The 12,308-nt window shown below is 36.4% G+C and overlaps 1 pseudogene; it reads left to right on the top strand.

The window, feature by feature from the left end:
• Positions 1–7,356: 7,356 nt before the first annotated feature.
• On the top strand, positions 7,357–8,224 carry LOC102423783 (annotated as a pseudogene).
• The last annotated feature ends 4,084 nt before the right edge of the window (positions 8,225–12,308 follow it).

The raw sequence follows: 12,308 nt of genomic DNA, 5'->3' as shown, positions 1-12,308 counted from the left end.
TATATATGTAAGTACATAGGAAACATTCCAGTGGCTTCCCTGAACAAGCAACTCTTTTCTAGGGTGATTTTCTCTGTCCACCAATAAGGAGAGCTGATAGTGTCCTTTTATAGAACTTTATAGGCTTTTTAAAAATCTTGCTAAAAAATCACATTACACATTGAAGAACATTTGAACTGAAAGATTAGCAAACCTAAAAACTGACAAAACATCTAATTCATTCTAAAATGTGCATTCATATTTTCACTAAATTTTCATTATTATATCTACCAGGCCTGCAAAATGAGCAATGCATTTTAGCTCTTGTCCTCATGGGTCCACAAGGCCTCTGTTGATATATTTTGCTACACAAACACAAGATATAGTTTACATAAGAGCTCGGGTTTTTATACATTTCTCCCCAAAGGGTATTCATATTTGATAAATCACTGATTGAAATCTGAGGCAATTAAGTTGTGATGACCTTGGCATAGTAGTGGATATATTTTCCATTAAGACAATGTCAGTACTTTATTAGAGTTGGCCTGACTATAAGAGAGCCAAGTTAAACCCACATCACATTTAATTTCTTATCCCTCAAATACACACAATGTTTGAATTCACACTGATCAAATCTACCTGGCAGCTTCTTGCTTTATTAGGCCAAGGTGAATGCCTTGCATAGAATTTCCATTCCTTAATTGAAGTAATAGCCATTAATCACCAAAATGGCAAAACAAGCATCTAACATTTAATCAATTCTAATTTTTTATTTGTCTTTTTGAAATAATGAATAGAAAACTCTACCATATTCTATGTTGTTATAATTCAATACTTAAACATATTTTTACTATAAAATATTCCAACAATATCCAAGTTTATAGACAATATGGCCACTCACTTTCACATTTTGTTTTCACTCTCTCTTTTCTCCTCAGAGGTAACCTTTCTCACTAGCTACTATGTTTGCATGCAAGCCTTCCTATTCATTTTTATACACAATTTTCAAGATGGTGAATGGGACTTCTCCTGTTACCTTTTTTTCTCTAGGGTAATCCCAGACATAGCACATAGTACTCAATCTTAACAATCTGGGCTTCCTGGAAATTCTATGAACCATCTAACTCCTCTTACTAAATTATTGTTCTGCTTACACATTTAGAATATATTCTGTTGTTGGTATAAGAACCCTGAATGACAGGCTTTTCTTGACTCTTGTCCTCAGATGATAGCCATGGATAATAAAGTTCTTAAATTTCTAATTATCATTAAATGAATTTACTGAATGATAACTAAGGAGAGTGCTTTTATGCCGCTGTCCTTTCAGCTTAACATTGTGCACAGGCTATTCTGTTTTTCTCTTGATGTGTGTTTGCAGATAAAAAGGGAACAGTTGTTTCTCCTTTGAAGGCACCTTGTTCTTTTTGCCATAAACTTTATATTTCCCCTGTTAATTATTTTTTGTTAAATTGAATTTGAGAGAGAGAGAGAGAAAGAGAGAGAAACATCAATGTGAGAGAGACATCGATCAGTTGCCTCCTGCATGCACCTCAACTAGGGATCAAATCCTCAACCTTGGTATATGCACTGACCAGGAATTGAGCCTGCCACCTTTTGGTGTATGGACAATGCCAGTTAGGTACTGGAAATATCAAGAGGAACATTATGTGAGGTATATGATTGCCTAACCACTAAGCTGTATCCCTGTAACTAATCTACAATAATAAAAGAGAAAGATGCAAATTGACCATACCTTCACAACACCCACCAGCCAATCAGAAGTGAGTATGCAAATTAACCCAACAAAGCTGGCGAGCTAATTTACATACACAGATGCCAAGTGGCCCCGGGCGGGGCGGGATGCTTGCATTGTCACCATGGTGATGATGCAGGCGTTCTGCACCGCCACAGCCATTCCGGGCCTCTGGGCAACATGGGAAGGCAGAAAGGCGGCTCCAGGCCAGAGCGAAGACTGTGCCGGCAGCCAGGGGAAGGAAGGTCCATTCTTGCACAAATCTTCATGCATCAGGCCTCTAGTACACAATAAAATTGAAATAAAAATATATTGTGCAATATTTTCTTTTTTTATATTTTAATACTGTTTTTCCTCTTTTCTTAGTGAACCTTAAACAAAATGTGAAATAAAGAATGGATTCAGCACCTGTCTTAAAACTAACGTTCCACCTACTTATCCCATTTGTCTCTAAATTTTTATACCTCTTCTCCCACAACTCCACTTTTCATACCTATAACACTTCCTCTCAACTGACAAGCATGCTAGTGGGACTCAGTGTTGATCAGGGGAGCTGTACAGTGCTTGTCAAATCACACCACGTGGAAACCCATGTCCATAGTGGCCTCGCTTTTAGCATCTAGCCTTTGAACGTTTTGTTTCTAGATTTTTAAGCCATGATTTCCACCTTCATCGTTTACCTGTTGAGATAATATCATTTTATCATCTTACATTATTACGTAACAGATACATTCAAAATAACTTGAAAGAATACCCTTTTGACTTGCTGGTCAACAGCTACTTGAAATCATTTCTATCAGTTCTGAACATGAAAATAAGAAAAGAATGAGTTTGAGATGTATCTTTTCTGCCTCGTTTTCCTTTGGACAATGCATTCCTTTGATCATAAAAGATCATTTAAAAGCAGACTGTATCTTCCCTGACTTTATGGGTCTCTTTAAATCGAATTTTAAAAATGACAATGTAGTTAAAAGATTTCACCAAATTTAATCAAAGTTAATTAAATCATACCACATGGAGAAGGGTATGGAGTTGCTGGATTTATGATATTTTAGCATCATTTTAAAATCTCCATAAACATATTAAATATTTTATTCTAAATATTTTTTCTTTTTATATTGAAAGCTTTAATCAATCTGGAATTTATTTTTGTAATTTTATGGCTATTGTGAGGGAAAGATCTAATTTCGCATTTTTTCATAGAGTAAGACAATCTCTCATGATTTATTTTTTAAAATGTATCCCTTTTCTACTGACTCTGGTGAAAGTATAGTTTTATATTTAGAATTATTTATTTTCATGTCAGTTCTTGTTAATTATTCCTAACATATTGGCTTTACAAGGCAAATGTTAGACTCCAAGAATTTTAAATCTAAATGTTGACATCTAGATATTAAACCAAATGAGGAGCATCATCCAAATAAAAAAAAAGACCATTGGTTTTTGGACTTAGTTATTTTTGTTGAAGTAATCACTGTACTCATTTTGAATCAAATGTAATATTTTCGTCTAGATGTATTCAAGAGCTTGACAATGATTTTGTACTTTGAATAACTGAGTCCTGTACCTGTTTCACTTTCTGCTATATGATGGTTAAACCTTCTTAGGTGGCACTGTAAATTTCTGTACCTCTGTAATGCCGTGTTGAAGAAATGCAAAGAGCCCCTAGGGAGTTTCTGTCTGGCATGACTATGCTTCATTAGGTAAAAGTATCTCATAGCACTGGGAAAATCTGAGAAATGGGAAGAAGGAATAGTGATGTAATATACACAAATATTTTTTAAAGCAGAAAAAAATGAACTTTATAATTTGGTATTTGCTTTTGCATGTGGAGCAAAAGATTTATTTTTATTCAGAAAAGCTGCCTATCACATATCTGAACATACCATCTTACTCAGATATTGTGTTTTATTTTCAATTTTAAATACAGTCCTAGATTCACCTTGTAGACTGGAAGTGTGACTTTTAGACAGTCCTCTGTGTGGTGCTAATTACAGAAAGGTATTGGTGAAAGCAGCTGCATCCAATTACATGGGCTGAATGTGAAAAAGCACACTATTTTGATGTATATATCCTTGCAATAATGAAAATATAACGAGTTCTGTATAACCTTGTGATTAGAGAAACTTTTTAATATGCCTGACTGATTCATGCACATATTTAAGAGAAGTGGGATGCTCAATTTCTAATCAAGAATTTATAAATTTCCATTAAGAAATTTCACTTACAAACTAATGGGATAAATAACAGATCTTACTTATTTTAAAATAAAATGATATGATATTTCTTAGCGTAGAAGTGAGAATGTCCTTGATAATTTGCTTCAGGCAATAGAATATATTTAATTCTTATATACACAAATATAACTTTAATTTCAACTTCTTATATTTTATTTCTCTTTAGTTTAAGGTCCTAAAGACGAATGGTGCCAGAACAGCTGCTTCATCCCTGTTGTAGCAGATAATATTAAGTGTCTACTAGGAATTTGGCCCTCTATGATTACACTGGCAAATATATATTTCTCCAAGGAACCAGTCAATTGAGACCATATTTCAGAAACATATGAATTTTAATAACCTCAGGTTTAAGCTGAATTAGCCAACTAGGTGAAGACAGCTCTGGCCATTAGCTACAATTTTCTAGAGTTCCCATCTGCCAGGTGGTTTAGACCAGATCTCAAATAAAGGAAGAAATACATATCAAAAAGTTCCATTTGAAATCTAACTGTCCCCTTGCTACATCTGTGAATACAAATGTATTATATTTTAAATTCATTGTGTTATAAATCAAAGCCCTAAGCTTTCACTTGCACGATTAACAAACAAAAAGTCCAATCTTTTCCTGGTATATTCATCAATTATCTAGGTATCTGGAGAGGTATGTATGTCCGAATATGTAAGGGTTGTTTGGTTACCATTTGATATTTTGTGGTAAATCCTTGGTCTTAGTGTTACTTACTTAACAATAATTGATTATCTACTATATGCAAGATATAGTTCTAGATACTTGGCATAATTAATATACAAGATGACAAAGGCCTCTGGCCTCCTGCAGGTAGTATTTTAATATTGCTGCCTTCACCACGTTTTCTGGGTCATTAATACTGTTGGTCCTCTGCCCTCACTGCTACCTAAGTCCTGGGCCCCAACCTCCAAGCTTCCATCAACTGCCTCTCGGTAGCTGCAGACCCCTTCTAGGTTCCCTTTCTCTACTCAGGTCAAAAGAAAACTTCTTATGCTTCCTGGGATAAGCTCTTTCAAAGAAAATGATTACAGCAGAGCTTTTGCACATTACATGAGACAGTTTTTTCTTTTATGCCAGTGCTCCGTAACCTTGGCTACAGATCAGAATCACTTAGTGAGATGTTTAAAAGATGTAGATCTTCTGTTTCACTTCATGTTTGCTTAATTAGAGCAATTCACAACAAAAGCCCAACATCTATATGCTTGACAATCTCCTCAGGTGATTTTGATAGATGTGAAGCACAGCCTCATGTTTCATGGAGTCCTTTTAATCCCTTCAAATCTGAACCCTGTTGCTCAGTTCCACTCACTCCAGTAGACTACCCATGTGTTTGTTTTGGGCTTGCTTGTTTCAAGACTCCAACTTTCTTTTCCATCCTTCTGACCCATACAAGAATTCTCAGTCCATCAAGTTAGTTTGAAGATGCCCAAACTCTAATAGTAGATAAGCTCAAGTTCACTCGCACAGAGCTCTGTAAAACTCAAAGTTGTGGTTGAATTTTTTTTTTTTATGTCTCTGGGCTAGGACCAGCATTCCACATAACTATGATTTTTTCACTACTTACTAAAAAAACAAAGGCAATGTGCATGAAGAACAGCCAGAGACTCCAGAGGGCATTGGTATCAAAACCCAGGAAACTAAATAAATGTCATCTTCAATTCAGCCAAATACCGTTACTCATAAAATTTCTGTGGGAAAGAACATTATTAAAGATAAAGATAAATATTAGAACATTAATCTAACAAAAATATCTTTAGATTTGTCTAAGCTCCGCATCTGGAAATATGAAGTTATCTTTGGTAGGACAATGGTGCTAAAGAGCACATGCTGATGATGCATAGCCACTTGGATGGGTTCAAGTCCTGGCAAAGATGCATTCTCTCAGGGTGGTCGGGATAGTGTTTCACTTCCAGGCACTGGTTTCCCCTCACAGGAGCAGAAATGCTAGCAGTGTCTACTTTATAGGGTTTTCCTGAGCATTCGTTAAAAAATGTACATTAAGCACTTACTATAGTATGTAGTACATCTTAAGGACACAAGAAACTTATGACTGTTATTGATATTATAATCATTATCATGATTAAATGTATGAAATCAGAAGTCATAGATGGGGCTTCTCTCTGGGTAACTTCTACAACAAAAGTATAATGGAATGTATCAATAAGCGTTTTCTTTCAATGGTCATTATGCATCAGTTATCATAAAAAAATTTTTAGATTTTTAAAAATTGATTTTTAGAGAGAGCAGAAGGGAGAGGGAGAAAGAGAAACATCACTGGGAGAGAGAAATATCTATCGGCTGCCTACTGCATGTTCCCCACCAAGGAGCCAGCCCGCATCCCAGGCATATGCTGGACAGGGCATGGAACCAGCTACCCTCGGTGCACTGGATGATACCCAACCAACTGAGCCTCACTGGCTAGACAGTGATGGCGAACCTATGACACGCGTGTCAGAGGTGACACGCAAACTCATTTTTTTGGTTGATTTTTCTTTGTTAAATGGCATTTAAATATATAAAATAAATATCAAAAATATGTCTTTGTTTTACTATGGTTGCAAATATCAAAAAATTTCTATATGTGACACAGCACCAGAGTTAAGTTAGGGTTTTTCAAAATGCTGACACGCCGAGCTCAAAAGATTCGCCATCACTGGGCTAGGACCATAAAATATTTTTTAAACTTTTATTTTTTGGGGGCCGGGGGGCAGGGAGAAAGGAGAGAAAGATTCTCAGTCTCTCAAGTCATCATGAACAAGCCTGTTCCTATTTAAAGTAAAAATATATATCATTTCCTTTTGGTTAAAATATCAGCTGTGTTTATATTCACAAAATATGTGTGATAAGACTACAGTTCACAAACTATTTCTGGTTCAATTAGAAGAGCTCAAGAGTTTACTGAATTTTTTAGGGGTTTACATTCTAAAAAAATTATTTTGGCAGATAATTTTTTTACACTTCTGTTCTCAAAGGGCACTTTCTAAGTAAATCCTTTAAATCAATGTAAGAGATAATTTTAAATACAAATTTTAAATAATGTACATTTCTGCTATGAAAGAACATAATTATGATACAAATTAGTCGTGAATTCTGTTGTTGTGTTTTCTTTATTTTATTTTTCCCATCACCTTTTATCCCCTCTATACCTTCTTCCATCTCCTTATCCCCCTCCCCACTCAGTCACCACACTGTTGAACAGAATATCACTAATATAATGATCTGGCTTCATTTATGAGGGTTATAAGGGAATTAACTTATCTGACTGCTACCTATATCTAATTCTAAAGCAGTTTTGCACTTCCTTTCCTCAAGTGCCCTTGTGAGAGTGACATCATTTTTAAACCTTGTGTGGCAATCCCTGATGCACCGCTGTGCTTCCGAGGCAAGACAGGGCACCTGGAAGTCCAACTACTTTCTTAAGATAATCCAACTTCTGGATGATTATCCAAAATATTTCATTGTGCAAGCAACACTGTGGGCTCCAAGCAAATGCAGCAGATCTGCATGTCCCTCTGCAGGAAGGCTGTGGTACTGATGAGCAAGAACACCATGACACAGACCATCCCAGGACATCTGGAAAACAACCCAGCTCTGGAAAAACCATTGTCTCACACCGGGGAATTCGGGCCTTATGTTCACCAAGGAGGACCTCACTAAGATCAGGACTATACTGCTGGCCAATACGGTAGCTTGTACCACTGCCAGGTGTAAAGTTACTGTGCAGCCCAGAACATTGGCATCACCACTAAAGTCTCCAGGGGCACCATTGAAATCCTGAGTAACGTGCAGCTGATTAATACTGGGGACAGAGTGGGAGCCAGCAACACCACACTGATGAGCATGCTGGACATCTCCTTCTTCTCCTTTGGGCTGATCAACCAGCAGGTGTTTGGCAAGGGCAGCATCTACAACCCACAAGTGCTTGACTTTCCAGAGAAAACGGCTTTCCCACTTCCTGGAGGATGTCTGAAACGTTGCCAGAGTATGTCTGCATGTTGGTAACCAGCTGTTGCAGCAGTTCCCCTTCCTATCACCAGTGGGTATACATGGGCCCCAGCCTTGTTTGTGGAGACTGTTTACACCTTCCCACTTGCTGAAAAGGTCGAGGCCTCCTTGGCTGATCCACCAGCCCCCGTGGCCCCTGCCTCCACTGCTGCTCCTGCTGCTGCTGCAGACCCAACCAAGGTTGAAGCAAAGGAACAGTCAGGGGAGTCGGACCAGAATATGGGATTTGGTCTCTTGGGCTAATAACCAAAAAGCAACCTGCTCAGCCACCTTTCTTTGTGAAACAAGGAAATAAAGGCTTACTTCTTTAATTAAAAAAAAATTTTTGCAAGTTGTCACAGGTTCATTGCTCAATATCTACTTAAAAGTGGTCTTTATAGAGCACAGGATGGAGCTGAGGGAATATGTATTATAAGTTAATGGGATCTAGTATACTTACTTCTTTTCACCTTGAATCTTTTTTTTTCCATAAAAGGAGGAGTCAGTGATAAAATTCTGAGCATATTTACTATAGTGTTATTTGTTTATTTCAGAAAGTATCAAATATTATAAAATTAAATATTTAGTTACTTTTAAATAAAATTTTGTTTCATACTATAATGAATAACACTGGTTATCAAAAGAAAATCTATTTATGATGTACATATTTACCTTTTATAAATTATTATAATTTAAAAGTCTTTACTCTCTCCCAGTGATAGCTCCAGAATTTCCAAAATAGAGGAAAATCCTAGGATGTAGTTATCTGTTTGAAAGGACATGTCTTGACAGGGTGGTGAAATAGCAACAGCATTACTGTGACATACAGCTTTTCTATCTGCTTGGGCCAACAAATAGCTCTATGGCTATGTAGGAGAAGGGAGCAGGAAGGAAATACCTCCCTTTGTGCCACCATGGCTCCCTTTTCTGATCAACTTTAAAAAAATAAAATTGGTCACAGTAACTTTAACTGTAAAAGGGAGGGAAAATTAAGAAACTATAGTCTCTCACATTTCAAGTTATAAGTTCTGTACCTCAGTTATTAAAATCTAAGATATCAAATGCAGAAATAAAACCTAACATATCTTATACTTAATTCTAACAATCTGAGATTATCTTATATTGTACTTGTGATTCTATACTAGACCTATTGTACATCTTGTGGATAGCTATGACTTCCAAATATATTTCATTATGAGAAATAATAATTCTACTGTGTGACATAAGGAAGAGAACATGAAACAAAGACTTTTAAATGAATCCATACAGATTCAGCCTCAGGGCAATGGTGATAATGAAAAGGATCATATATTATGAGAATTACTATTCTATTGAATGACAAGGTTCATTTTCCCCTTCTGATACATAGAAACCACTAAAGAAAAAAAAAACTGACATTAATTCTCTTGTTTTATCTGCAGTTTGAAGAGTTAATTTTTACCTGAGTAAAAAATCCTATATTAACAAAGAATTCCATGCTAGCATTAAAACTCTTCCCCCAGATTTTTTTTTTCTGAAAGCTATTGAAGGAGACATTAGTTCCATTTCTCTAACATCTTAGCTCAGGACTTTAGGGATATAAACAATTATCCTCATCCGGCATAAAGCTGAATTTCCTGTCTTGGAAAGCAAATGTATACACAGTTTGATTCTACTTAAACATTCTGTACCATGAATTTCTAGTTTACGTGGACATATTTGCCACTCTACTTTATGTCCTAGTGTGAAAACCTAATTGGTTGTCTGTCTTATAGTTTTCCCAACAAAAATAAAAGATTACATTACTAAGTAAGCATTTAATAAGACAGAACATCAGGATGAATATATATAATTCTTCCTTTGTCCCATAAATCCCCAAAGACAATATAAATAAATTTGAGAGAAAAAAATTATTATTAAGAAGGAAAACTGGCCTTACAATCTCAGCCTAATGCAGAAGAAATATGAATCATATTGCACCAGAGTTAAGTTGATAAAATGTTAGGTTGACAGATGTTTATGGAAAATGTATGTGCTTCCTCATAGGAAACTGCACATACAAGCTTTCATAACTACCATAATATACTTGAATGATGTTTCCTTTGCTTGCTGTGTAACTATAACAAGTGGGCAAATATATAATGATGAAGTCCAAATTTTTGCTTGTTAGTTTCATTCAAAATATTGAGATGCTGTTTTTATTAGTGACTCCGGTAAGTGACTATAGTAAATCCAACTAAACTAACGTTAGTGCTAAGCTTTATCTCTATTGCTGTCATGTTAAGGTGCACACTGGTTTTGTTTACCATGCTAACTCATATAAAATGCACATTGTCAACTGCCCCCACCTTATACTTAACTATTTTTAACCTATGGACCACTTTGTACTTTTGACATAATAAAGATGAAGAGATGGGTTCTGGTACAAATCAGGTTCTCATTAGAGTAAATTGAGTTCTTTAATCAACAACATATTTTTAAAAGAAATTAAAACCAATGTTTAGAGATTTCCTGGTTTTCTAATGGTTTGCTTTTCTCTTTTTAAAGTAGCCTTAAGCCAAAGTGAAGTTGAAGTTGGGAGGAGGAAGGAAGAGGGGAAGATATGCAATCCAGAAGTTTGTTGACAAAACTTTTTTGATGTCTTCCAGTTTATAATGGAAAGTGAACTTCCCAGAATAGTATGAAAAGCAAATGAATCTCATTATTCTTAGTAAAAAATTTAAATGCAAAACAGTTCTCAAAATGTTCATGTTTAAATTTTGTGCCTTTGTGGCAGATTCTTACTTCATAAGCAGTTTATTCTGTGTGAAAAAGAAATATCTACGTACCTAATTATAAAAGTACTAAATAGAGGTGGGAAAGCTAATTTCCACAGTAAGAAAATTGCTACTTTTGGTATGTTTCCTTACTTGAAATAAATTGAGATATTCAGCCATAACCATTACTACAATTGAAATAGGTAATGTTTCTAAATCTTTTCTTTTTCAATATCTTGTTTTCTGTAACTGTATGATCCACAAAAGAATTCTAAAACTTTTAGATTAGCCTGGTTTGGTTTTGTCCAAAAATTATATTGGAAAGATTATATTGGTGATAATTTTACTCATTTCAGTTGATCTTTATTTTTTAACATGTTTTGTCATTTTATGGTCAAATATCTATCTGTTTCATTGCAATACTGTAATTTTTAATTATTTTTGTGACAACAAGTCTTTTAAAATATTTTCCTTCTATAACCTATTAACAGGATGTCATTAAAATTTAAAACTTTTCCTCTGCAAACGACAATGTCAAGAGAATGAGGAGACAAGCCACAGAGTAGGAGAAAACAATTTCCAAAACTTACATCTGATAAAGGACTGTTATCCAGAATATTTAAAGAATTTGTAAAACTCAACTGTAATAAAACAAGAAACCCAATTTAAAAATGGGCCAAAGACCTGAACAGACAAGCCACTAAAGAAGATATACAGATGGCAAATAGTGCTTCACATATGTCATCAGGGGAATGCAAATTAAATCAATAATGTTATACCCCTACACATCTATTAGGATGGTCATTCCAGAACACTGAAAATACCAAATTCTGGGGAGGATGCAGAACAACAGGAACTCTTATTCATTGCTCATGGAAAAGCAAAATGGTTCAACCATTTTGGAAGACAATGTCATATAAAACTAAACATTCTTTCTCCATATGATCCAACATTGTACTCCTTGGTATTTATCCAAAAGAATTTAAACATATCTATATATATAAAAGCCTAAGTGACCATCACAACTGAACAGATGATCGAACAGTCTGCATGGGACCAGGCCAGCAGGGAATTAGTGAGGGATGATCAAACGACTAAACAGCAGGCTGCATGGGGTGACCAGGCCGGCAGGGGGGTTAGTGAGGGATGACCAAACAACTGAGCAGCAGACTGCAAAGATGATGGCACCCACAGCCAATAAGGAGGGAATAAGCAAATTGGCTGCCATGCTCTCAAAGATGGCAGCACCCACAGCCAATAGGAGGGAATAAGCAAATTGACTGCCATGCTCTCAAAGATGGCAGCACCCACAGCCACAAGATGGCCAGCAGGGGAGGGCAGTTGTGGGCAATCAGGCCAGCAGGAGAGGGCAGTCAGGGGTGACCAGGCCAGCAGGGGAGGGCAATTAGGGGTGACGAGGCCAGCATGGGAGGGCAGTTGGGGGCTACTAGGCCAGCAGGGGAGGGCAGTTGGGGGCAAACAGGCCAGCAGGGGAGCAGTTAGGTGTCGATCAGGCTGGCAAGGGAGTGGTTAGGGGGTGATCAGGCTGGCAGGCAGAAGCGGTTAGGGGCAATCAGGTAGGCAGGTGAGCAGTTGGAAGCCAGCAGTCCCGG

Source organism: Myotis lucifugus, unplaced genomic scaffold (genome assembly GCF_000147115.1).
Source record: "Myotis lucifugus unplaced genomic scaffold, Myoluc2.0 scaffold_75, whole genome shotgun sequence".
NCBI classification, from domain to species: domain Eukaryota; kingdom Metazoa; phylum Chordata; class Mammalia; order Chiroptera; family Vespertilionidae; genus Myotis; species Myotis lucifugus.
This window is presented reverse-complemented; position numbering and strand designations above follow the sequence as displayed.